Source organism: Electrophorus electricus, chromosome 3 (genome assembly GCF_013358815.1).
Source record: "Electrophorus electricus isolate fEleEle1 chromosome 3, fEleEle1.pri, whole genome shotgun sequence".
Taxonomy (NCBI): Eukaryota; Metazoa; Chordata; class Actinopteri; order Gymnotiformes; family Gymnotidae; genus Electrophorus; species Electrophorus electricus.
The window spans coordinates 4,679,867-4,705,602 of record NC_049537.1 but is presented as its reverse complement, the minus strand read 5'-3'; the positions used below and the strand labels follow the sequence as shown (position 1 = coordinate 4,705,602).

General features: G+C 45.2%; 1 protein-coding gene across 2 annotated transcripts in view; it reads left to right on the top strand.

Moving 5' to 3' along the window:
- Window positions 1-25,736, top strand: part of pde4ba (phosphodiesterase 4B, cAMP-specific a) — an 87,522-nt gene that overhangs the window by 17,796 nt on the left and 43,990 nt on the right. The gene's annotated exons all lie outside the window — the stretch shown is intronic.

Genomic DNA, 25,736 nt, shown 5'->3' with positions numbered 1-25,736 from the left:
GCACAAGCTTAACCTCTTGCGTTGCTTCTGCAACCCCTTCTGCAGCTACAGCACACTTCGCCTAAGGTCACCGTGGGAACGAGCACTTCTTCATGTGACTTTTCCACGGTTTCTCTCTTAATATGTCCTTTCTTCCCAGTTCTGCATAATCACCGTTCCTGGGTCACACGTATTCCAGAACAGACGCTGCCAGCTACTGCCTTCTCACAGTACTTTGGACCCGTGGTTTGTTTTGTCATATCCTGTCTTTGTATTGTTTCCATTTGGTGACCTTGTAACTATTCCTTATGTGCCACATCATGCATTCATTTTGCCCTAAATTCTGGATGTAAGACTATATTTTTGGCAGCTATCACAAAAACACAATAAATGACCTAAACGCGACCTGGACTTGGAATATGCCAGGTGGGAAGGTTACAGACCTGCGTGCTCTGATGCTCCTGGTTTTTTCACATCCCCTTGTCCTGTCTCTGTAGAGGATAACATCATAGTTTGTGGTGTGTGAGTAGGCTAAGGTCATTTGACACTGAGGGCTATTTTGAAGCGTTAGTAAATGGAACATGCTCCATCTAGACAGCTACTGCTGTATTGGACCAGATATAAGGCACAGTGGTATTGCTAAGCAATTTTAGCTGACATGGTTCCATTTTGTAGTCAAACAAATAGTGAGTTTCTTGTGTGAAATAGTTATTCAAGCTACTATGCCTTTGCAAATGTATTTATGTGTGTGCGCGTGTGTGTGTGTGTGCGCATGCGTGTGTGTGTACATGGCGTGTGCACGTTGTGTGTGTTGTGCGTGTGCGCGTGTGTGTGAGCGTGAGTGTGCGTGAGTGTGCGTGTGTAATGCGCGTGCGTGTGTGTGTGTGTGTGTGGCATGTATGTGTGTGTGCGCGCGTGCATGTGTGTGTGTATATGAGTGTGAGTGTGTGTGTGTGTGTGTGTGTGTGTGTGTGTGTGAGAATGAGCAGCAGGGTGGGGGTCGGGCTTGGGGAAAGGAGCCGGGGCGGGCTCGTTGCAGCTATCTCTGTGTGTGCTCCCCCCCCGGCATCACGCCGGTCGTGGAAGTTTTCACCCAGAACAGCCGTGTGGGGGAGAGGGTGTCCGCATGTCCGCACGACGCGCGTGTGTGACACCCCCAGAAGCTTCCTGGCCTGTTCGGGAGTTGGCTGGGCCAGACGGGGGCCTGTTCCTGGTCATGTGGTCAGGTGTACTGCAAGCTCCCACGCACCGGGCCATCGTGCGCAAACACCTGCACTCGGCCATCATTAGATGCAGGGCGGGCAGCCAAAGGGCGTGGGGGACTCGCGCAGTGTTGCTTAATGATACCAACAAGAGGTCAGAAAGGCTGCTTCACAGGAAAACAGCCCATTGCCTGAGGTGAAATACCCTTTGACCTTTATAAGATTCATTACAGTGTGAACCATGCTAAAATACAACAATAACGTTAATGATTAAAGAACTGCGCAGTGTCTGCAGTAGAGGCCGGAGCGCAGATGTGAAGCGGGCTCTCGCATTTGTAAGGCAAAGGTCAAATCCTCCACTGTCTGTTCAAGAAACGAAACAGCACTACTGAACTGTCAGAGAGGTTTTAGGATCGGTACCCTTGGTATAATCTTATTTTCACTTGAAACCCAAGTTGTATTTTAAGCATTAAAGTCTGGACTGTTTAAAGATGGATATTGTGTATAATACAGAAGGTATGGACATGCCGTGGTCTGCTGGTAGACTTTGGGATCTTGACCCGGTGTGCCATGTTCTGTTAGGGTAACACTCTGAGAGTAGGGGGAAGCTTTCTGTAGAGAGTCACCTAGCGCAGAACATGGAGAGTGAGAAACAAACAGTGACAGATCTCCAGTTAAAGAACGCACATTTTCCCACCCTCTCCTGCCCTCTCCTGCTACCTTTCCTGCCCTCTCCTGCTCTCTTGGCTTCTCTCCTCTGCTCTCTCCCATTCCCTCCCACCTCTTCCTTCCCTCTCCTGCCCCCTCCTGCCTCTACCTGCCCTCTGCTGCCCATTCCTGCCCCCTATGCTCTACTGCCCTCTATGTCTCCTCCATCCAGTCCATGGTTTTGGTTGGATGAGGTAAGGCAGATCGTATTGCGTTCATGGTGCGTAGCATTCATATGTCTTTCCCCAAGTTACTTTTTGAAAAAGATCGGAGGGCTTGCCAAGGAAATTTTGCCATGAATAAATCTAGTGCACATAGCCACTGCCCCTCATTTTCTTTCTAGTTCTTTGTGCGCAGTCTTATGTCAAGGTGCCCATAAAGCTCTGACCCAGCAGTCCATGTAGATGTGAATAAATAACAATACCATTTTTGCCCGGGCTGAGTAGGAAGATAAAAAAAGAAAGCACCCACGGCCCTCGTACTAATCTTTTGCACGTCCACATACGAGGCCTTCTTCTGTTGTGGCCTCCTTCGGGGCAAAACGTTTAGAGCCAGCGTCTTCTCTCTTCTGCAGGAGCCAGAAGAGTTATGCAACATTAACACGGACAGGCACGCAAGGAGTGCTGTGGAAGTGTTCAGGGGGCTTTAGTAACAGGTCTTTCCACAGCCCACTGTGGCGGGCTGTCCACTGCAGCACTGCGGCAGGCTAAGGTCTGACTGGGTCATTTTAGCGGCAGGCACTGCAGTGGGATCCAGCAGGTGATCCCATTGGCTGGCAGCATCTCTTGGCAGTTGAGCTGTGAATGGTTTGCCGCTCGGGCCCCTGATGTGTTGCTGGGAGAGCAATGTGTGGTGCTAGTCTTCATCCAGTGTCCGGATACTCCTCTTCCTCACTGCTCTGCCTGGCCGAATTCTACTTTGTGCAGCTCAACGAGACACCAGAAACTGGATGTTCAGGGACTGGGTGAAGGGGAAGGAGATACACACACCACACACACACGCATGCACACACCACACACCCACACACACACACACGCATGCACACACACACACACTTGGGCAGAACTGTTTTTCTAGCCTCAAAAAAATAGCTTTGAGTTTTTCAGATGTATCTTTCCCTCTATTTCCTTCCTTTGTTCTTTTCTTTTTTCATTGTTTCGTTCTTTCTCCCTCCATCCAACACTCCCAAAACATGAAGTGTTTACTTCTGTCATAGGGACTAACGTTCCCACAGAAAGGCCTGTGCTGACGGGGCAAAACAGTTCACACCCTGCATGCTGCAAACACTCATTGCAGGCTATTTTGAACAGGATGGGATGCCAAAGCTTTAAAAACAAACAACTGTTTGTAGGTGCTGTCATTCTTCAGTAATGAATTACTGTTTCTTTGTTTCAGTTGTTCACAATCTGTCCTTTGGTCAGAGCTGCAGTTGGTGTACAGTATTATTGTCGTGGTCCATGAAGTGCAAAGACAAATCAGGACATGGGCATAAAAATGGTCTCCTCTTTGTTTGTGTGTGTGTGTGTGTGTGTGTGTGTGTGTGTGTGTGTTGTGTGTGTGTGGTGTGTGTGATACTGTAATACCACAAACAAGTTTGTAACTTTACAAATAGTTGAGTAGTACATTATGCAGATCTGTCCATTTGATTCAGCATGAGGTTTGAGTAAATGTGTTGACATGTTATGAACTCACTACACATGAAACTGCACAGGAAAAACTCCAGTGTTGATTAACACCCAGTTATTTCAATACTGTGGGTGTTAGTTCATCTTTGGTGTTTTGGGTGTATATGTCGACAGGTTGCTTTATCCACAGCGAATTGCTTTGCATTAACTGAGTTAGGCCTAGACTTCAAGATGTACATTCTAGAGCTCTTCTCTGTGAATATCATATCGTGTGTTCTCAAACCATGAAGTCTAATTCCAAGTGTCGGCATGACAACCAATATCTGCCCTGACATTGGTGGAAACCTCTTTCTGTCCCTCCAAGTGAACACACATGGTGTTCCTCGACAAATATTTGAAAAATGTCAGAAAATAATTAGCCCACCTGCAGCAAATTGAGAAACTGCTATCCCTTTTCACCTGCTCCTATCACCTGACTGCAGACACGATAGACCTGACAGGATTTCAGCTGTGAAAATGTGAATGAGAAGACAGAGACAGGTTGCACTGTGCAGTGTGTTTCTAGAGCGAAGATGGGTTGCACTGTGCAGTGTGTTTCTGGAGCAGAGATGGGTTGCACTGTGCAGTGTGTTTCTGGAGCAGAGATGGGTTGCACTGTGCAGTGTGTTTCTGGAGCAGAGATGGGTTGCACTGTGCAGTGTGTTTCTGGAGCAGAGATGGGTTGCACTGTGCAGTGTGTTTCTAGAGCGAAGATGGGTTGCACTGTGCAGTGTGTTTCTGGAGCAGAGATGGGTTGCACTGTGCAGTGTGTTTCTAGAGCGAAGATGGGTTGCACTGTGCAGTGTGTTTCTGGAGCAGAGATGGGTTGCACTGTTGCAGTGTGTTTCTAGAGCAGAGATGGGTTGCACTGTGCAGTGTGTTTCTAGAGCAGAGATGGGTTGCACTGTGCAGTGTGTTTCTAGAGTGACAAGACTCTGATGATGTGTTTAATGGCACACATGCCACTGAGCTATTCGTCCTTTGTGCACTCTTGGAATGTTATTGTGTTTTTTTGTAGCAGTGGTGGACATGTGGCCCAGTTTGTAAAAGTATCTCAGTGACCTCATCTGCCTTGTGTTCCTCACTCCTGGACACTCCTGGACACTCCTGGACACTCCTGGGCTTAGGAGTATGGCGGCAAGTGGTGGAGCCGTTCATCTTCTGCACTGAAGTATCTGACATACAGGTAACCGTCTGGCAGGGTTGACATGCTCAGCTGTGGGCTGATGATTATAGGGGCATTTGCAGAAGCCGCCGCTATCGGGTAATTCATGTGCTCGCTCTCATGCTGTTGTTGGACACAGAAGCCCGATTTAGGCCAAAGAATAGATTCAGTGTTTTGTTTCAGCCGTGGAAGGGGAGCAGGTATGTGTGGGAAGAGGAGGAGGTAAATCTCACTTTGCTCCTTTTATTTCCCCCACGGGCTACATGTGTGTTTCTCCCAGTGTTCTGGCGGTTACAGACCTTGTGCTCCTTCTGCGGGAGTGCCTCATTTCAGAAGGCAGGTCCTGCGGAGGTGCTCTTCTCAGCATGACCTGACTGAGCTCTTTGGAGTTAAAAATGTCTGGACAAAAATAGATCTTGCTCAGCGACTGCTACAAACGCGTAGACTGGTGGCCTGGCATTAAATACATGCTGACATTTTTTCCAGCCTACTTAATACAGCATTTCTGCAAGATAGCAATTCTAATAATGCAAAATATTCCCCTTTCGACATTCACACTTCCAGTGTGTTCTACAGAGACCTGAACACAGGAGAGGTGCGGTGATATGTCCCACCGTTGCTTCCTGGTTTCCTGTCATCAGCAGGCATTTGCTCCGAGTGCCAGAGTTGAATATATCTGTCGGCAAGCCTGAAGTGATTTGTACAGTCGACAGATTTTGGCTTGTTCCCTGACGGGTGCATCACAGAGCTGACGGCTGTGATAATGATATCGAGACAACGTTGCCGGGAATTGACAGGAAAGTAGTGCTGCTGGAGTGCCTAATGAGCAGAGAACACAAACGCTAATCAGAGCAGATGATGGAGAACAGAGCGTGGTGGAGAAGTCCTCCAGACCCTGCAGTAAGCAGAGTGCGCAGGGACAGGACCGGGGGGGGGGGGGGGTAATCTGTGGAACTTGGCTTTGGGACCGCCGCTTTTTACCCATGTGCTCAGATGAGCATTCCAGTAACCCAGTAACCAGCACTGGGGGATCAACATCAAAAATATTAACCATGGGACCTCGGCAGCTTCCTCCCACAGTAAGTACTCTGACTACAGCACAGTTTCAAATGGGGAAAAAGTAGTTACACTGAAACTGCTTATTGAAAAGTAATTAGTTGTAATGAGGGCCTTTTGATCTATGACATCCTAGCTCTCAGCTGTCTTAAAAAAAAGGTGGTGATAAAGCTCATGCTAACATAACCTTGAGCTTCCTTTCCACATCCAAACAGCGCCATGTCAAGAGGAACAGGTTTAACGGTGAGCGGTAAGGAGGCAGACATGTGTGGAGAAGAGCGAGATTTAACATGGGCAAATCCAAAATCAGAGTCGTTGTAGCAGTCCAGGGTCATGGAGCCAACACGGAGAGTATGGGATACATTACAAACAAACAAAACACACAAAGGCAAATGGGAAGGCAGGCTATAACAAAAGACTAGGGAATACTCAGGGCTAAGAAAACACGAAGGCTAGGATACACGAAGTACAAACTAACATTCAAATATTCAATACAACCAAACACAATGAACCTAACACACGCATTCAAATAAACACATAAACGCAATGGATGTAAATGCAATGACGTTTAACACAATGAACAGCCAATGCCCAAGGGCACAAGGCAGGATTTAAATACATTAACTAAAGGAGGGACAGGTGTGGAAAATCAAGCAAGGGGCAGAAAAAACGAAACTATGGCATGGAACTAAAATACACAAGACAGGGAAAACACGGATGCTAAGAGGGACTAACTGACAACAGGAAGTATCTGTGGTGGCGATGGGGTCTTGTTAGAATTATGTCAACTAAGCAGTTCTGGTCTCTGTGTGTGTCTGATGAGAAGGATAATTTGGACTATTTTTGTTGGTTCTTTTTATGTGTGCACAATATCACAGGACATTCAAATGTTGAACATTGATGACAAAAGAGAAGAAAGCAAGAGGCTTACTTCCATTGGTGTAGAACCAATCAGTGAATACTGACATTAAGCCATGCCACCCCATCCCAATCATTCTGCAGCCTCGAGCACAGTTAGGCTTAGGGTTAAGACTTAGATTAGGGTTAGGGTTAAGACTTAGATTAGGGTTAGGGTTAAGACTTAGATTAGGGTTAGGGTTAAGACTTAGATTAGGTTTAGGGTTAAGACTTAGATTAGGGTTAGGGTTAAGACTTAGATTAGGGTTAGGGTTAAGACTTATATTAGGGTTAGGGTTAAGACTTAGATTAGGGTTAGGGTTAAGACTTATATTAGGCTTAGGGTTAAGACTTAGATTAGGGTTAGGGTTAAGACTTAGATTAGGGTTAGGGTTAAGACTTAGATTAGGGTTAGCGTTAAGACTTATATTAGGTTTAGGGTTAAGACTTAGATTAGGGTTAGGGTTAAGACTTAGATTAGGGTTAGGGTTAGATAAGCATGCTGAGAAAACTGCCATAATTGAGGTTTGTATGCATTCCGTGACGAACCGTGGTTATGTGGGAATGTGACTGGAACAGTTTCTGTCTGCATTCAGAACCTTTCAGCTCAAAAGTGGTAAAGAGGCTATAGACAAACACACAACTTGTATATCTCAACAACTAGAACAATATAGCTGTGAACTGTATCTATTATCATGATATCCTTCTACAGCTAATCATTTTTACCTTATCCTTTGGTCCAGGTTCTTCCTAACACAGCTTCAGGTTTTATGATGTGATAACCACAGCACAGCTTGGCAATCTGTCAGTGCTGAGGGTCCGTAGTCCATCTCCACTTCCTGCAGCTTCCGCACTCTGTGCTATTAAGCCGTCTCTACCGCCAGACGCTTGAGCAAAAGGAAAAGGGGCCGAAGACGGCTCCTTTATCTGGACTTGGCTTTTGAAATTATTCTCCTCCTGCATTTTCAGTGAAACATTGAAAGATGACTCAGTGGCTCATGGGACTGTGCTTACCATGCTATAGAGGCAGCTGGATGTAGAAGGCCCAGAGCATGCTGCCAGAGTAGTGTTTGGGTCACGACAAACAATAAAATAATCCAGAACCGCCTTTAGCAGCAAGCTTAAAAAAAAAAAAAAGTTTTCTGTATGACTTTCAGTCTTTCACATCATTCTGGAGGAATTTTGGGCCACTCTTCTAGTTTTGGTCAAACATTAGCTGTTGGATAGATGGCCTCACATTTGACTCTGGAATACTCTGATATACAGAGGAATTCAGGGTCGACTCAATGACTGAAAGCTGCCCGGGTCCTGTGGCTGCAACACAAGCCCAAACCACCCCTCCACCACTGTGCTTGACAGTTGGTAAGAGGTGTTTGTGCAGATATACTGTGTTTGGTTGTCGCCAATGTGGCAACTGTGAATTGGTCTCTCTGCTTTGGTCTCTCTGTCCGAAGGATGTTGTTCCAGTCTTGTGGTTCTTGTAGTTCTTTCAGATGCAACTTTGCTAACCTAAGATGTGCTGCCATGTTCTTTCTAGAAAGAAGAGGCTTTCTCTTGGCTAAACTTCCAAACAAGCCATACTTATTGAGTCTTTTTCTAATTATCCTGTTGTGAATTTGAACATTTTAACATTGCTGAGGCCTGTGGAGTTGGAGATGTAGCTCTTGGATTTTTGCAATTTTCTCTGAGCCCTGCATGGTCTGACCTTGGAGTGAATTTGCTGGGATGTCCACTCCTGGGAAGATTAGCATGTCTTGAACGTTTATCTCCACTGTGAATAATCTTTCCCACTGTAGAATGATGGGATTCAAATTGTTTGGAAATGGGCTATATAACCCTTCCTAGATTGATGGGTAGCAAGAATAGCTTCTCCAGGATCATTGCTGATGTCTTTCATCCTTGTTGCTCCAGACCAGCAAATTGCCAAAACATTTCAGTCAAACACATACACTTGCTGATGACTAATTAATCAAGGGCATTTGCTAACCAGCACCTGCTGTTACCTACCCTACTAATTCCCATGGAAGCAGTAAAAGTGTACTTCGTTTTTCACTACACTGCTTCTGCATTTTGGCCTAGTTTTTGTTAAATAGATAATGACACTATGTTATTTGTCATGTGTTGTTGTTCATCTAAGGTTGTATGTACCTAATTTTAAGACCTGCTAAGGACCACATTTCTTTCTGTAAAGGCACAGAATTCAATGAGGGTGTACTTTGTTTTTCACATGACTCTTATCTCTCACTTTGCTAAACATACATCTTATCTCGTTCCTTTTTATCTGCCTTTAGATCAGATTATCTCAGCTCTTCCTAGCTGTTGTGTGCTGAGTGTGATTTGCTGTATTTAGTTTATCATCATTTAAATATTTGTTTGTTTGTTTTTCCACTATCCCTTTCTTTCTCTGCATCATGCAAAGCACCTTGATCCCTGCTTGCAAAGGGGTGTGTGTGTCTGTGTGTGTTTGGGGGGTAAGTGTGTGCGTTTCAAGGAGTACTGGGTTTGTGTTGTGTTGAAGTATACATGCATGTATTCCTGAATGTGTGTGGACCAATGCAGCTGGGCATTGAATCACTGACTACGAGCTGAATGCCAGTTTGAGTCAGTCGATGTATCTTGGTGGCTGTCACCCTCCCCATATTGCCAGTGGAGCTGCCAAGAGATTTATTTACGTTTTTTGTTGTTGTTGTTTTTATATTTTCAGTGTTGTCATAGTTGTACTGCCTCACTCTCACTCTCAATGTGCTTGTGCAAGAGCACTCAGTTAAGGAGATCCATACAGTGCATTATGAGTGGAGCACCAGCACCGTTATTAGTGCCCTTCTGCAGTGGAGCACTGTTACTAGTGCCCTTCTGCAGTGGAGCACTGTTACTAGTGCCCGTCTGCAGTGGCGCACCGTTACTAGTGCGCTTCTGCAGTGCCACACCGTTACTAGTGCCCTTCTGCAGTGGAGCACCGTTACTAGTGCCCGTCTGCAGTGGCGCACCGTTACTAGTGCCCGTCTGCAGTGGCGCACCGTTACTAGTGCCCTTCTGCAGTGGAGCACCGTTACTAGTGCCCTTCTGCAGTGGAGCACCGTTACTAGTGCCCGTCTGCAGTGGCGCACCGTTACTAGTGCCCTTCTGCAGTGGAGCACTGTTACTAGTGCCCTTCTGCAGTGGCGCACCGTTACTAGTGCCCTTCTGCAGTGGCGCACCGTTACTAGTGGCCTTCTGGAGTGGAGCACCGTTACTAGTGCCCTTCTGCAGTGTGCTCCACAGAGGTCGCCAGACACTCCCCAGTGATAGATAGATAGATAAGTTCAAAGGGCTGCATTGTTAATTTTGTTAAATGAACATTGTGGACAGAATATGGTTGAGTCAGGCCTCCTGCTGAGGTGTGTTTACTGGAATGTCTGATTAGCCCAAAGAGCTCACATTAGCTGTGCTTGACAGCTTGCAGATGTAGCACCTAGCAGAGCATCTGCCATTGGCTGATAAGGCCAGGCAGCTTAATGTGTTCCACATGTCATTTACAGCAACACACACAGATATGTCAGAGGTGTGCATGTGACAGACCCAGGTTGACTCAGGGTGGCTTCAGAGATTGTGTTTTGACACTCTTCAGTGGCCTGCTAGAGTGAGTGTGAGGGAATGCGGCGTTGTTTTTATAGAACTCCACAGCTGCTAATGGCTCCGATGTGGTAACCATAAAGATAACAATGGTAGCCAAGTTCAAGGTAACACAGGGCGTTCTGTCTTATTTATTTCTGTGGATTTATGTTCATTGCTGGTTATCACAATTCAGTTTTTGCGTATTTTAAACAATGACATTGTCTTATGTGGACATATTCACAGATCTGACATTGGAGCTCCGTTTACCACACAATGCGCTACTCTTATCGTGCTGATGAAATGCTATGTTCTGAAGGACTTACAGCAGTCGGACAGTCAGTCAATGTTCATTTGGAATTGAGCGTTCCTTTTACAGCAAATGAGGCTCAAATGACCCTCTGCGACAGTGATACTTGAACAAGATAAATAGCTGTTCCTCTCATTACAGGGCTGATCCCATCAGCACCTGTGTAAAACACACACACATACACAAACACAAATCCATGCACATACACTTGTGCATTCATTCATTCATGCACCACCTAACCACCATTTATTCCCACGTTACAAAAGTAAACAAAGACCCTGTATTTTGTGATTTTGATAGAAAGGCACTGGGGCTTCCTTCATTATTAAAGCATTCAGAGGCCATACGGAGAGAACAAAGCACAACAATAATAATTCATTCAGACTTGGCACCAGTTGGCACCTCAAGAGATTTCATGTGTCCTGTTTTTCTTTTCCTCACTTCTCTGGTGTGAAATCAAACATGCCGTATTTTATTGATGCAAATCGTTAACCGCATTGAATATTGATTCAGATTTAGAGTATGTTTGTGTGCGTGCTTAATGACCTTTTAATCAACGTACTTTCTGAACTATGTAGTATTTTAATCGTCATTATATGGTTTCTCTCCATTTGTCGCCCCCCCTCCACACACACACATGCACGCATGCACACACACACTCTCTCTCACACACACACACACACACACACACACACACACACACACACGGAGTTCTTGGGGAATTCTGATTTGCATGGACTGTACCTTGTGAAACTTGAGAACACTGTGCTGTTATCATTCGGATTCCAAACTAAGACGTGCTCTTCCTGTGGGCTGCATGGCTCACCAGAGAGGGGGAGAAAGAGATGGGAGAGAGGGAGAACGTCAGAGAAAAGAGGGAGAAAGAGATGGGAGAGAGGGAGAATGTCAGAGAAAAGAGGGAGAAAGGGTGAGAGAGGGGAATAACGTCAGAGAAAAGAGGGAGAAAGAGTTGGGAGAGAGGGAGAATGTCAGAGAAAAGAGGGAGAAAGCGTTGGGAGAGCGGAAGACCGGGAGGAAATGGTGAGAAAGGGGTTATTCAAATGGCTGTGCTTATAATTGGGCTTACCCAGGAAACCAGTGTTATACAGGTGATGTATTCTGCTTCTCATTTACCTGAGTAGATATAAGCGTCCTTCACAGAGGTGAACACTAGGACAGAGAGAGAGAGAGAGAGAGAGAGAGAGAGAGAGGCTAAGAGAAAAACAAAGAGAGACAGGCATAGAGAAAAAGAGAGAGAATGAACCTGAAAGAGAGAAGATAACAGACAACTGATTGGTACTGTCCTAATGACATACAGAGGAAGCAGTGATATCTGTGGTTTCTTGGTTCATGTGGGCTTTAATTTAAAGCCCCACAACTTATGACACCTTGAAAAGGTGCACGCACACACACGCACACACTCACACACACACACACACACACACACACACACACACACACACACACACACACACACACATACACACACACACACACACACACACAAAACAGCTTGTGTGTAGAATGAAAAAAGTTAATGTCTGTGTTTCAGATATGAATTAATCCTGTGTTAGTAGAGGTGCATATTAGGGGTTTGATTAGCGGAATCGGGCGGAAGGCTTCCTGCTCTGGAGTCTGTAGAGGGGCAGACATGTCCGAAGCTCATGGATCAGGGTGGTTTGCTGCCTGGGGAGCATTTCCCCACATGCTTCTTCAATGGCTGCTTATTTTAAATCTCCTGCAGAACTACTTTATAAATGAGTCATCATTTGAAGTGGATTTTATGTTCTGAAAGTATCATGAAAAATTAGAACACCCAGGCCTACTGGAAGAGGCTTTAACTGTAATCATTTTACACATTCAGATAGCCGACCTCTAAACTCACTCTATGAGTGAGCCTACTGAAGCACATAAAATATATTTGCAATATATTTTTACTGTCCTTTACTGTCCACTGTAGACTACCTAAAGTCTTTATATGACTGATAAGTGTCATAAGGAAAATATGGGAGTGTCTTCAGTCATCTCCTTTAAGGATGAAGGGTCTTTGAATAAAGAGTAAGAGAATAGGGCAGCATAAATGTGACAAGCAAACAGAAGTCTTGGCATAATGAGATAACAATAGTCTTACTTTAGCAGAGTCATGAGACCTGCAGTGAAGTGTCTGCCTAATGCAATATTCTGCTCTCACATCACACACACATATACACACACACACACACACACACACACACACACACACACACACACACACACACACCCCTGATCAGGAAGCATCTGATGCACACAAGAGGAAGCATCTGATAGTGAATGCAGAGATGCAGCTCAACTTACAGAGGACATTTTCGCACACGCGCGCACACACACACGCACACACACGCACAAACACAGACTCACAGATGCACAACCAAACACGCATATGTTTGCGAGCAGAATAGTACGGGGCGTGTCACCATGATAACAGAGGACGTGGATGGCTAGTACTACATTCGCTAAAGCCCTATTGTGTGTGTGTGTGCGTGCGCATGAGTGCACATACATTAACTGAAGAGCAGCGAGGGGCAGCCTGTGCCATGCTTTTATGCCCAGGTGTGGTTTATTTGGCCTGTCATGCTATAAGTGTCATACCACCTGAGCAGCATTCAGACTTAGCTATACTTCAGCTCTTCTGGTACAAGAGAGCCAACTCTGCAGGGTGAAAGAGAGCAAAAAGAAAAGAGTTGAGTGAGGGGAAATAGGATGGAGGACTGGGATGCACAAACACAGTGTACAACATAACGCCATAGTACCGATGCAGGTTTCTAGTACTTGCTCTGCCCTATGTGGTTTGATTGATTGAGTCTATCTTGACTAGGGGACTATACAGAGACTATACAAAGAAACACACACACACACACACACACACACACACACACACACACACACACACATGCAGAGCTATGCAGCATGACTAACCAGCCTAATAAAGCTACACCGTAGCACCGGTTTCATTGGCCAAGTACCCACGCCTAACCCCAAAACAGCAAAGCAGCTGTGCAATTTTCTACTTCCTCTTCTTACATTTACAGCAGATTTTTCTCAGTAAATGAGCAAAAACAGCTGATAATCTGTTCCAGAATGGGTATAAAGACATGGCTTTATTTGCCCCAGAAAAAAAAGGCAAAAGCACCAAAACTGCCAAAAACTATTCACCTTTTTATTGTCGTATTGTCATGTTAAATTCTAATTTTGCATTAAGGGCACTGGCATAATTAAAATATGGTGTTGTTGGTTTGAATGACTAGCTGTAATATTTGTGGTGTGATGCTGTAGATCTGGAGTGAGAGTCAGGCTGGTGAATTGTTTATTTGGGTCAGTTCTAGACGTTCTGGCTGGCGGCAGTATTTTGACTGGTGAGAGAAGCCGGACATTTCTCCACAGTGCTGCACACAGCATGGTCTAGCCTGTCAACAGTTACTGTGTGCCCAGGGACACATAACTATGACATGCCAGTATAGACACACACCAGCATGTACACGCGCACGCACACGCAAGCACACGTGCAGGCGTGCGGACATGGACGTGCATGCATAGCTCGTTACCGTGGCGACAGGATGGGCTAGTATGTGCTAAGAGTCAGAGGGACAGCAGATTGATGCATTTGCCTTCCAGGGAGCTCTGTCCCTCTGTATCATCCTCCTCTGCCTCCCCTGAGGAGCACGCCTCCTGCTTCTCTCCACCACCACCTTGCCTCCTCAGCTTCTGATGCTGCGGAAGGCTAGCAGGTGAACGAGTGCTGCTCCTCAATTGCTGTGGTTTAGGGCAGGAGCGTTAATCTGCAGACCCACTAGGCTCATACTCATACTGCACAGCTGAGATCTCTCTCGCTAAGATACCTGTTTCAACTGGATATTAAGTAAAATGATCCATGAAATACATGGGCCAGAGAAACTACAAACCATGCAAAGTGCTGCAGTATAAAGGACCCACCTGGATTTATGCAGTGTATGTGTGTGTGTGTGTGTGTGTGTGTGTGTGTGTGTGTGTGTGTGTGAATCCTTAGGATTCAACTGCAGATCACAAAATATATGTGGCACTGGATATAATATATAAGTAGATATAAAATATAAGTGGCACTGGAGGCTAGTAACAGTCAAATGGGCACAGACCATTACTTTGATTCACACGGTCTCAGTCTCTCACACACACACACACACACACACACACCAGCACACACACCATGATCTGTTTCCTTTGCCTAAACAGTTGCCTTAACAGCCTCGTTGTTCCCATTTGTTTTAGAAGCGAAGCACACGGTCGCACTGTCTATCTCAGGCTCCTAGTATCACCTACCCAAAGGCCCCAAGGACAAAGCACTCTGTGACAGCAGTGTCATTACTGCTGACGAGCCCTATTAACACCTCTTACACACACCAGCACCTGCATTCCTACAGTGTGAGGACCAGCCCCTGCACCTGGCTTCTGAGGAAGTCCCACGTAGAGCCATCGAAGTTGGGCAAACCCTGCAGGAGTCAATAAAGTCCATAAATGAGTGATTTGAGCCACCTGACTCATGGCAGATGGCAGCACGGTGCGCCGAGTCGAACCCAAAAGGAGCCGGGGCAGGCCGGCAGTACCCGGCGTCTCCCCGCCACGATGCGGGCCATGCCGCTTCAGGGCCCCTCGGCCCTGGTGTCCTGGGGGCCCGGAGGAAAGCGGCTGCTTAGCCCATGGCACACGTGGCTCCGGCCCTGCCAAGTGCAGCCATCTGTCCCATCGCGTTCGCAATGTTCCTGAACCGAGAGACGGAGACAGAGGGGAAGAGGGCGAGCATTTGGTAGCGAGAAAAACAACACATGCATCACGCATGTTCCCTGGCTATCTGTGCATGAAAAGATGAAACAGAGATGATGAGGCTGAAAACTAAGGGAATTAATTATAACCGCAATAGGTGAAGATGATGATGATAATGGTGATGATAGTCTAAAGGGAATTTGTTAAAAATAAAGTTGTCAAACCCTTGCACGATTATGTTGTGAAATAGTCTCGTCTCTTTGAATGCCTGATGTGCTAAAGATTCCTCCTGCCCTCACCTCTGTGACTCAACCACAAGTGCTTACACAGGAGAAGGTTAATGAGATGGGATTCTAACATATCTCTTTGGTCTCGTAGATTAGCCTAGCAGTAAAGCCACAAAGAGCTCAGAGCGGCTATTGCCGATCCAACTATTACTTATAGCGAGGCTATCTGTTTCCCAACAGCCTGTGGAATGAGGTGATGAGCTTTTAATTAATGGCCGTTCCTATCTCCTCCCAGAACGATCGGCCCTTTTTTTATCACGTAAGGCGCTTCGGGGGCCACTTGACTTTTAAGCTGTGCGGCAGCTGGTGAGCTTTCATCTGCTCTAAATGGGTCAGTCATAAATTAAAGTGCTACCCCCCCCCCCCCACTCGGCCTCCAACACTCGGCCTCCGTTTCCAGTCTTCAGTCTTGCCGCAGCTGCCTCACGACAGTTAGGGCGGTGGGTTTCAGAGACGTCATCTGTTTTCACTTTTTCAGGCGGCGGAATCGACTGCCGTGAGTCAAGCCTGCAGCTGCTGCTCATGCTGTCCGCTCAAATTCAAAAGTGAAATAGTGCCAAATCCAGATGTCATTAGAGAGCTTCTGATGGCTAGAGTCGTGACTACCTCGCTCTGGTTGCCATAACAACTGTAAACGATGCTTTGTGAATCACTGAAATTTGTGGCTAGGACTCAGGAAAAATTAAGACTGCCACAAGTAGACCTCAGCGTCCAGAGCTGGTTTTAGGATCCTGTATGATCTTTCATCGCAATTCTGAATCACCCCTTTGTTAGGAACACATATATACCCACTCATTTGTGTAATTAAGCAATCAACCAATCAGGTGGTAGCAGCATAGTGCACCAAATCATGCAGACATGGGCCAAGAATGTCAGTTCATTTTCACAGCAGACAGATCTGAGTGACTCAGACTATGGCATATTTGGAGCCAGATAAGCTGGTTTGAATATTGCAGAAACTGCTGATTTTATGAGATTTTCCCGTAGAGTTTACACAGCTTCGTGCATAAACAGTAACAACAAAACAAAAGAAAACAAGCAAACAAAACCCAATGAGTGGCAGTTCTGCAGGCAGATGAAAGGTAAAAGGAGAATAGAAAAGTTGGCCTGAGCTGATGGGTAGGCTAAGGTGGAATAACTACTGTCTACAAAAGTCTTGAGTTTGTGTATTAACCCCCACATACTGTCATAGTCATGTGCTAGACCTGGTCATCTCAAAGAGGTTAGATGGTCTCACAGAGGTTAGATGGTCACGATCTTACAGACTGTAAATGTTGCAGTATCTGACTACTATTGGATCTGTTTTTTGAATAGTGGATCTTGGCCAAAGTGTGATGGATGGACTGTTGTGGGTGCCATCTTCCTGCCGACTCTGGAGAGCCGTTCACGGCTTCCCACACCCACACATCTTCAACCTGAGGTTCAACTCTAGACGTACCAAATGTATTGATAGTGTCCTCCCACTGGAGAGAGAGTAAAAGAGCCTACAGAAAAACCATATACTGTTTGCATGAAGACAGCTGAAAGCGCTTAGCACAGACACAAAGCTTGCTAGGAACTCTTATTTTTCCTGTCTGATTGACAATCACCAAGACAACGCAAAATAAGACAACCCAAAATTATCTCGTTCCACTGTAGATAGATTAATCCTTAATATCTTTACTGTATTCTTCTTTGCTGGTAAATGTATTGAATTTGTTGCATTCCAACTACTCACTAACCAGATTTTTGGCTTATTATTGGCAGATGATCTGAATATTGTCAATTTATCATTACAACATGGGTGTTATCCACATAGTCTCAAAATGGCTAGTGAGTCTTTACTTCTCAGTGTATCCATAGATCAACATCCATATTTCAATCTCCAACGTTTACGCATTAGGCAGACACTCTTATCCAGAGCAACTTACAGTTTCCGTCACGTAACGGAGTGTAGTGTTAGTGTGGCGCACTTGCCTAGAGGAAGTACTGAACCCCAGGCTCCACCAGGAGAGGCAGCGCTATTACCCAAGTACTCTAATGTGGTTTTCAACCCTTGAACATCACTGAAAACATGAATGATTTTGGAGTTATTAGCAATTTGGCTGGCCTGTCTTTGCTCTCCTATATCTCGGCATTGCATCGGTGGCACAGTGGCCTGCTGGTTAGCATGTTTGCCCCTCTCAGTGCTTGGGTCTTGTGATCAAGTCCTTCTCTGGGTGCAGTGTCCATGTTCTCCCTGTGTATGTGTGGGTCCAAAAACATGGAGGTTAAGTTCACTGGATACTCTAGATTGTCCTGTATGAATGTGACCTGTGTGTAAGTATCGACAGATATAGATGTGTGCATGTATGTCCCGTGATAGTTGGTGCTGGGTCCTGGTCTTCAACTTCTCTCCATCCCTTGCACCTGGTGTAGTCCCCCAGGGGGCTGTGGGTTCTGATAGAAAGTATGCTGTGTGTAAATTGGCTGCTGCTTCTCATTGGTGTGTGAGTGATTGTAAAAGCTGATATCTGTCTGTGAAGTGTCCTTGAGTCTGAGAAAGGTGCTATATAAATGTAAATAATAGTAATAATAATAATACAACTGTATATGAGATTTACTTGAGGGAGTTGAGCTGCAGGAGTTGGTTGACCTCTCTGGCACAGTGTTTGGTTAAGCTCCTAACTAAGTGACTGTGATTACTCTGTTGCACTGGGTACACAGGTGCTATGCAGATTCTGGGGCAATTACTAAATCTTCTTCCCCCAGCTGATATAATCAACAGATGCAACATTTGCTTGCTTCCCAAGGCAGATGGTACAAAGTTCCATCTATTCTGATGGCATCCTTGCTGAGACATACAGTATGATGAGATCAACCCGTCTCAGAACATTGAGACAAAGATAAGAAAGAGTTTCAGGTGACTGAAAATGAAGGTCAGAGCAAAGATCATTTGTTAATTTGAGCTCCTTTTCTTTAAAGACCAAAAACTGTTCCAGGAGTCTGCCTCTAGTCATTGTGGTCCCAGTTCTGAATTCAAATGACAGGCTTACTGCCTTGCAAAAACTCAAAAATCATAAAATGCATATATACAATATTGCATTCAATTAGTACTCCTCTTGTAAGACATTGCCATTTATATTTTATTAGAAAGCAGTTTTTATGCAATTTTATGCATAAAGAATCAAGGCTGTTCGTAGAGCAAATGGAACTTAGTATGATGTTCTTAAAAAATTGGACTTTTTTTCTTTATGTCTGGGTTTTTTTGTGAATGTATCTATATTTTAAAGGCTGATTATTTTGGGTCATAGGAGTTCTGTATTGAATTGCTTTTCTTTGTCTTCTGGTGCTGTGGCCTTTATATGTGTTCATTTCATTTGTTATTTGTAATCTGATTGGGCACTTGTGCTTGCCCTCATTTCTTTTGTGGTGATGTGATAAAATAGCTACTGACTAATATAAGGCAGATGCACTTGCAAGACTGCAAAAGCCCCTTTGCACTTGCAACATTGCAAAGCTTCTTTCTGAGTGGTGATTAACACTGTGAGCTCCGGCACAGATGACCAGCAGGTTGGCGTGTCTGTGGTGGCGGCTAGGTCATGCTGAGAAAGTAAAAGCCCTCCCTTCAGTTCTGTTCCAACCTCCTGGGTTTGCTAATTAGCTCAAGCCAGCACCTACAATTAATTAGTGAAATCAACTGGTACAAAATCATGGCAGGACTTTTACTTTTTGAACCTGACCTTTTCCTGCCAGTTCCCAGCTAGTATTAGCACAAGGCCTGCTAAAAAAAAATAATAATTGAAGGATGATTGAAGGATATAGTTATGAAGATGAAGGGAATGTCTTTTTTCCAGAATGATGAAAAAAACAAAAACATTTTGGGGCATGAGGGCATTGCCTTTCCAGAAGTTTAAAATATCAACTCAAATATCAAATATCAATATCAAAATATCAATAACAAAATATCAACTCTCAAATTTGGCAGGCAGCCATGAGCATCCAGCCATCCTGGTCAGACTGTACACCAGCATGGGTTTGCATTTACTAGAAAGGGGAGTGTTTCAGCAAGGAGAGTGTTTCAGCAAGGGGAGTGTTGCAGAAGGCGGAAGGTTGGATTGACTGAGGTATTTCCTACGCCAGGGTAGGAGGGCCTTGCTCAGAGGAGACCTGCTCTTCGGTTTAAAGCAGAATTCGCTACTTGTCACTAGTGCTATTTTGCATGATGTGCTTTGTTCTGTATGATTACTTAGATCACTTGTTTCTGATCCTCTATCTCTTTCTCCCACTCACTGTGTCTCTGTCTCTGTCTCTTTCTCTCACTCTCTCTCTCAATAATTTCAGGTAGGTTGTAATTTTGCTTTTTGTCTACCTCAGTGAATGTTGCCAGAAAAGAGTTGGCTTCTTTCCTGATCTTCATAATGGAGAGTATAACAGAGAATATAAACTATATTACAGCATCCTCTCGGCAATCATTTAGATGTGTATACTACAGGTTTTGGGAACTGTCAAAAAGAACAAGGCATTCACAGCATTTCTTTTAAAGAATGAGGAACTAACTTACTCTGCGTTTTCACATCATGTCGCCACAGTGCCACTGATAGCTCACTGATGTCCTCCATAATGACCGATCTGTCAAACCGCCCCTGCTTTTTTGCGTTGTGTGCTGGTGGTCGGTTTCTGTGGGGCTGAGATGTGATCCTTCGGTTCAGGTTGCAAGCCAGACTCCAGGAAACATGGCCCAATCCAAGTGGGGCTCAAAGTCTCCCAGGTGGCCCTCTGCCCACGCTTAGTGACAATGGGGTGGTAAAGTGAACCATCACACACATGGCTCCTCCAATAAAAGACCCGCGTCATCAGTGATGTAAGCAGAGGCCTAACCGCCCCCTTTGGGCCATGGTGATGCTCGGGCCACGGTGGCTTGTCTAAACACCCAGCTGTCAGAATCAAGAGGTTCCAGAATCTTAGGCTATTTTTCCCATTCCATGTAGAGCCAAATAAATTCCAGATGAAATGCTCTCAATGGTTTGCATCTCGCTTTATTTACTGAATAGATGCATATTTAAGTCTATAATACTTGGGTGTTAATTCATCCATGTCCGGCTCACCGTTGAGTGCCTTGGCTGCAGTGCTGAGTTGTTTGTACTTGGTGAATCTGTAGGACAGATTCCTCACATTTAATTCCCCATTTGTTAGATTGGCGCTGCAGGATCCCTGCAAGATCATCAGCATAATTAACTGCTGTCATCTTGTAATTAAAATTACGCAATCATCATCGTCACATCGTCACGAATTCTAAACTTTAAAATTCGAATTTATTCTAATCCGTGCTGTATCATAGTGGGTTGGTCTGCGCTGACTTTGTGTGGCATGGCTTTCCCAGGGTGATACTGCTGATGTGGTCGCTGGATTCAGTTTCTTTGCCTGTCCTGTGCGCGTCTGTGATCATTTCGCTGCTGAAGACTCCATATAGAGCTTTTAAGGGGTTAATTCCCACTTAGCAAACATACCTAGCGAGCACCAGAAAGTAGACCATCCACAGCAGGCTTCTGAGGTTCTGTTGTACAGATTCTGCCATATTGCTCTATTTTTGCTTTCTCTAAGTTTGAGGTTCTAAAATAATGTAGGCGAATTTTTTATATGCAGTTGCCAGTTACTACCTCTTCTGCTCTTTAACATCACTGCAATGTAACAACACTACATATCATTGTGTAGTGTCCAATTATCTTTCGTACAGCGGTTGCGGAATCAGAGGACATTTTTCTAAACTCTGAGATCATGTTCAGAAAGAGAAAGAGAGATGAAGAGAGAGAGAGAGATGTATCACTCATCTGCCACCCTGCAATTATGTTAAGGTTCCTTTTGTTCTGGGCGTGTGTCAGACAGTGTCTTGTGCTTTGCTGTTTACTGCAGACCTGTGAGGGACCACGTTTGTGTGCACCTAGGTATGTATGTTTTGAAAATAAATTCACAGATACACCGTTTGCTTTGGAAGATGTTTCTTATCAACACCTCATGGAGCTTTCATAACTGGCTTGGGGTTTTGTTTGTACTTGTTATCCCTACCTAAGGTATTTTATTTTGTGTGGTGTTTTCTTTATCTATCTTTGCAGTGCAGGTACTCATGCATGCGTGTGTGTGTGTGTGTGTGTGTGTGTGTGTGTGTGTGTGTGTGTGTGTGTGTGTGTGTGTGTGTGTGTCATACTAGAGAAAGAGACATGCTCACACACACATTCACACAAACACGATCTCTTCATGACTTGTTTTAATGCAAAGTTACTGACTTGTGCTCAAGTCTTACTTTGCTGTAATTAAAATAATTAACTCTTATTAAGGCGATTCCTAATGTTCTTTATATTAAGGTCATATGTTCTTTCAATAGCAGTTTATTGCCTTTCCTGCCCTGCACAAACACACACACACGTACTCACACATGTTATACATCAAACCTAGCAGGTCCTCAGGAGAGTCTTCTCTGATAAGAATCTAGAGTCACAAACCTGGTTGCTGTGGCAACAGAAGCAGGGCATTAAAAAGATTAGGTGGCTAGGGACACCATGGCAGGTGTCTGTGAGTCTGTTTGTGTGTGTGTGTGTGTGTGTGTGTGTGTGTGTGTGTGTGTGTGTGTGTGTGTGTGTGACAGCATACGTAATATGTGATCAGCATGATTAAGTGTGAGTGTGTGAGCATTCGCTTCACCACGGATGCGGCTAGTGAGCTAGACGTTTATGCTTCTTGCTGTTGTGTACGCATCCTAAATGAAAGCATTATTACCCTGATGGGTGACATTGGCGGCGTGCCCAAGAGCTGACCGTGTGATTTGCTCGGTGTAGAGCTGAGCTAGAAGATTTGCCACAACTCACTCCGAAATCAAAGCTCAGACCAGGACACATGGGACATACATGAATAAATTCTCATCACCATCAATGTCACCAAGTAATGGAATTTTTTATGGGACAGGTTTTACAAAATATTTTTCTTGTAGCATAAAAAAATTGTACTTGGATGCTCTGCTTGCCATCCTCATTCTTCTAGACACATCATCCGATCGATAGGAATTTCTTTTCCTCGTTGACTGTCGTGCCTCAGTGCCGTGTAGTTAAGGTGTTGGCCTCGTGGGTACTGCTTGCGACGGGCTGCGTCCGCGTCACCATCCGGGCCCTCCGCAGCCAAAGGCTGACTCCGGCCAGGGCCCAGATTCGGTGAACCACATGCCTGCGTGTGCGCGTGGAGTGAGACGACAAGCTTCCCTTCATGTCTTCCAGCAAGAGCAAGGTCCGGACTCAGCTGTACCTGCAGCTGCCAGAGTTATGTTTACCGGTAGCCTGACCCAGAAAACCTCGCCCTGGGAAGCCTTCTGTGCACACGTCGAAATTTGTTTCATTTAGTCCCTTGATACTTTTGCCTCTGTGCCAGCCAACAACGACAACAGCAACAAAAAATCTTGCTGCTGGCAGTAGTACATGTTCCGATACTCAACATCTTTCTCTCGCTTGTGTCAATCTGGTTTTAGTCTGGAAACACAGTGTGACCATTTTTTTCGGCTGCTTTTCCTAAGTGTTACAGATGCAGGATATTCGATGGGACAAATAAACAAAGAGCCTGGATGCATTACAGCGTGCATTCCTGTATGTGTTTGTGGTGTTTCTCAGTTTCCAAGGCTTTGGGTAAACAGCACAGGGCTTGTGATGATGAACAACTTCATGTCCATCTATATCAGGAGTGAGTTATGGAGCACAGATGCACTGTTTGCTTTATTTCACCCAGCATCGTTTGGGCGGTTCGGCTGGCCTATTCACTGCAGGCTTACATGGAATAAACAGTTACATTTCAGATTGTTGAGTTATTGTTTTGTTAAGGTTTCCTGACCGGAGACTCTAGCTCACTGTCTCCCGATGCATGCTGGGTAACCAAAGAAGGCACAGAGGGGTTTGTTCATCAATAGAACGAAAGGTTCAAAGTACACGAGTGAAATGAGCCTGATGCAGGTTGTTCTGCATACAGAGTGGACTACTTGAAGACAGGGCAGCTTCTCACTTTCTGAGCGAGACGGAGAGACCATGAGAGGAAGAAAAAAAAACAGGAATGGAGATAAAGGACAGAATAACGGAGAGATGAAAACAGACCAAATAAGGACAGGTGTGAAAGTGCATGAAGAAGCAGCCTGTGTTTAAACTGAGGGACACCAGGCATGACCAAACACTGGTCTTAAAAAAAGCCAAGAAACATTCAGTGGAAGTGGCCCCTGGGAAACTTCACGCTTAAGATGAAGCGAAAGGATTCTATCCAGAAGATCCACTTAAAGGAAATGGATTTTGATTAGACCAAGAGCACACCAGAGCACAGCTAATGGCACAAACTCTATAAACAAGTGGCTTATCTTTGCCGTTTCAGACAGGTTGCATGGATGTCACTGGTTGAGATGAAACTCTGCGAGGTTATGAGAGAAGCAGAGCAGCTATCATGGTCAGCTGAGGGTTGACTATTTCCCAGTGGGACTATTTTCCCAGGTGACACCAACTGTCTACAGCCATTCCATCCTGTCCAAAAGAAAAAAGTAGTTCCTCTTTCCTTTTCTCATGCTCTCGCTGCCCTGCACCGTACCCAACCGCCGCTCCGGATGTCCCCGGTGACCTCGGCAGGAGCGGTTTGTGGTGTGTCCCCGTGGCGGCCCCGCCGAGGACGCGTCGCTTTGTCCTCCCAGGCAGGAGAGCAAGAGCCGATGACATACAACCCCTTCACGGGAAACAAGCATGGTGGTGTAACCAGAGACTGTTGCGAACAGGTCGTCCTCTCCAAACCTCCCTAGTGTGCCGTGGCCCTTCAGACGCGTGTCGACCACAGTAGAGGTGTGGCACTGGCACAGATGAGACACGAGGTCCCTTGTGCCCCCTGGAAGCTGGAAATAATGGCTGTGACCTTGCCCGAGGAACAGAGGACACATGGCACTTCTCTGAATGTGAGCGCATTTTCTTACCGTCGTCACTCCTGGGTCTGGTAAGTTGTTTATTGGCTGCTGGAATGAATACAGGAGTCCAGCAGCTTTCGCGAGACCAATTATGCTTATCTTGTGTTGAATTTATGTTGATGTTAAATTATAACGCTCTCTTAATTCTCATAGATAGGTTGCTATGAAAGAAGCCTTAATAGTAAATTGACTTTCGACGGTACAAGAGTAAGCATACTAATGAAAGCTTCCACTTATCAGATTTTATTTATCTTTTATTTATCTTTTGCCCTGACAGATGCACTGAACCGAATCCTTGGGATTACCAACTTAATTTAAAAAACAGGGACTTCTAATGAAAGTTTTTTTTTTCTTTTGTACTATAATAAGCTCTGCATTTCTGTTGGGAGTTGAGTAAATACTGAATGGCTGCTTGCTTAATTGTGTGTGCATGTTTGTGTGTGTGTGTGTCCGTGTGTGTGTCCGTGTGTGTGTGCGTGTGTGCGTGTGTGTGCGTGTGTGCATGTGTGTGTGTGCGTGCGTGTGTGTGTGTGTATGTATGTGTGTGTGTGTGTGTGTGTGTGTGCGCGTGTGCGCGTGTATGTGTGTGTGTGTGTGTGTGTGTGTGTGTGTGTGTGAGCGAGAGAGAGAGTATATGGACATACCATGCCCTTACCCTGATTTAGGCCTATAATTAGAGGCTAGAAGATTGTGTGGGTGGGTGGGTGGAGTCTGTTGTTTCGGTCCTGCTGAGGGCATTTTCCTGGGCAAGGCGGCCGCTGTAATAAAGGCCATGGCAGAATAGTCCTCTACTAAGAACAAGGACTTACTCTCCGCCAGATGTAGTAGAGCTCTGCTCGTGCAAATAGTGAATATATTTGCAGTCATTTTCCCCGGCCTCTCATACACACACATACACACACACCCACAGAAACTAAACTGGTTTCACTCATGGCAATGAGTCTGGGGAAATGTTCTCACTGTAGATTCAGTGACTAGCCATATTTGAGCAGATTCGTCATCTCTTTAGACTTCAGAAAAAACTACTAACTACTGTATATCCACTCCCAAAACAACTTCCCCACACACACACGTCTGCTCCCACATACACGCACACAGTAACTCACTATGTGCTCATGCCTTGACTCATATGCTCGATTATGTTTGCTGCTTCTTTTTGGTGCTCTTCAGTGTATACG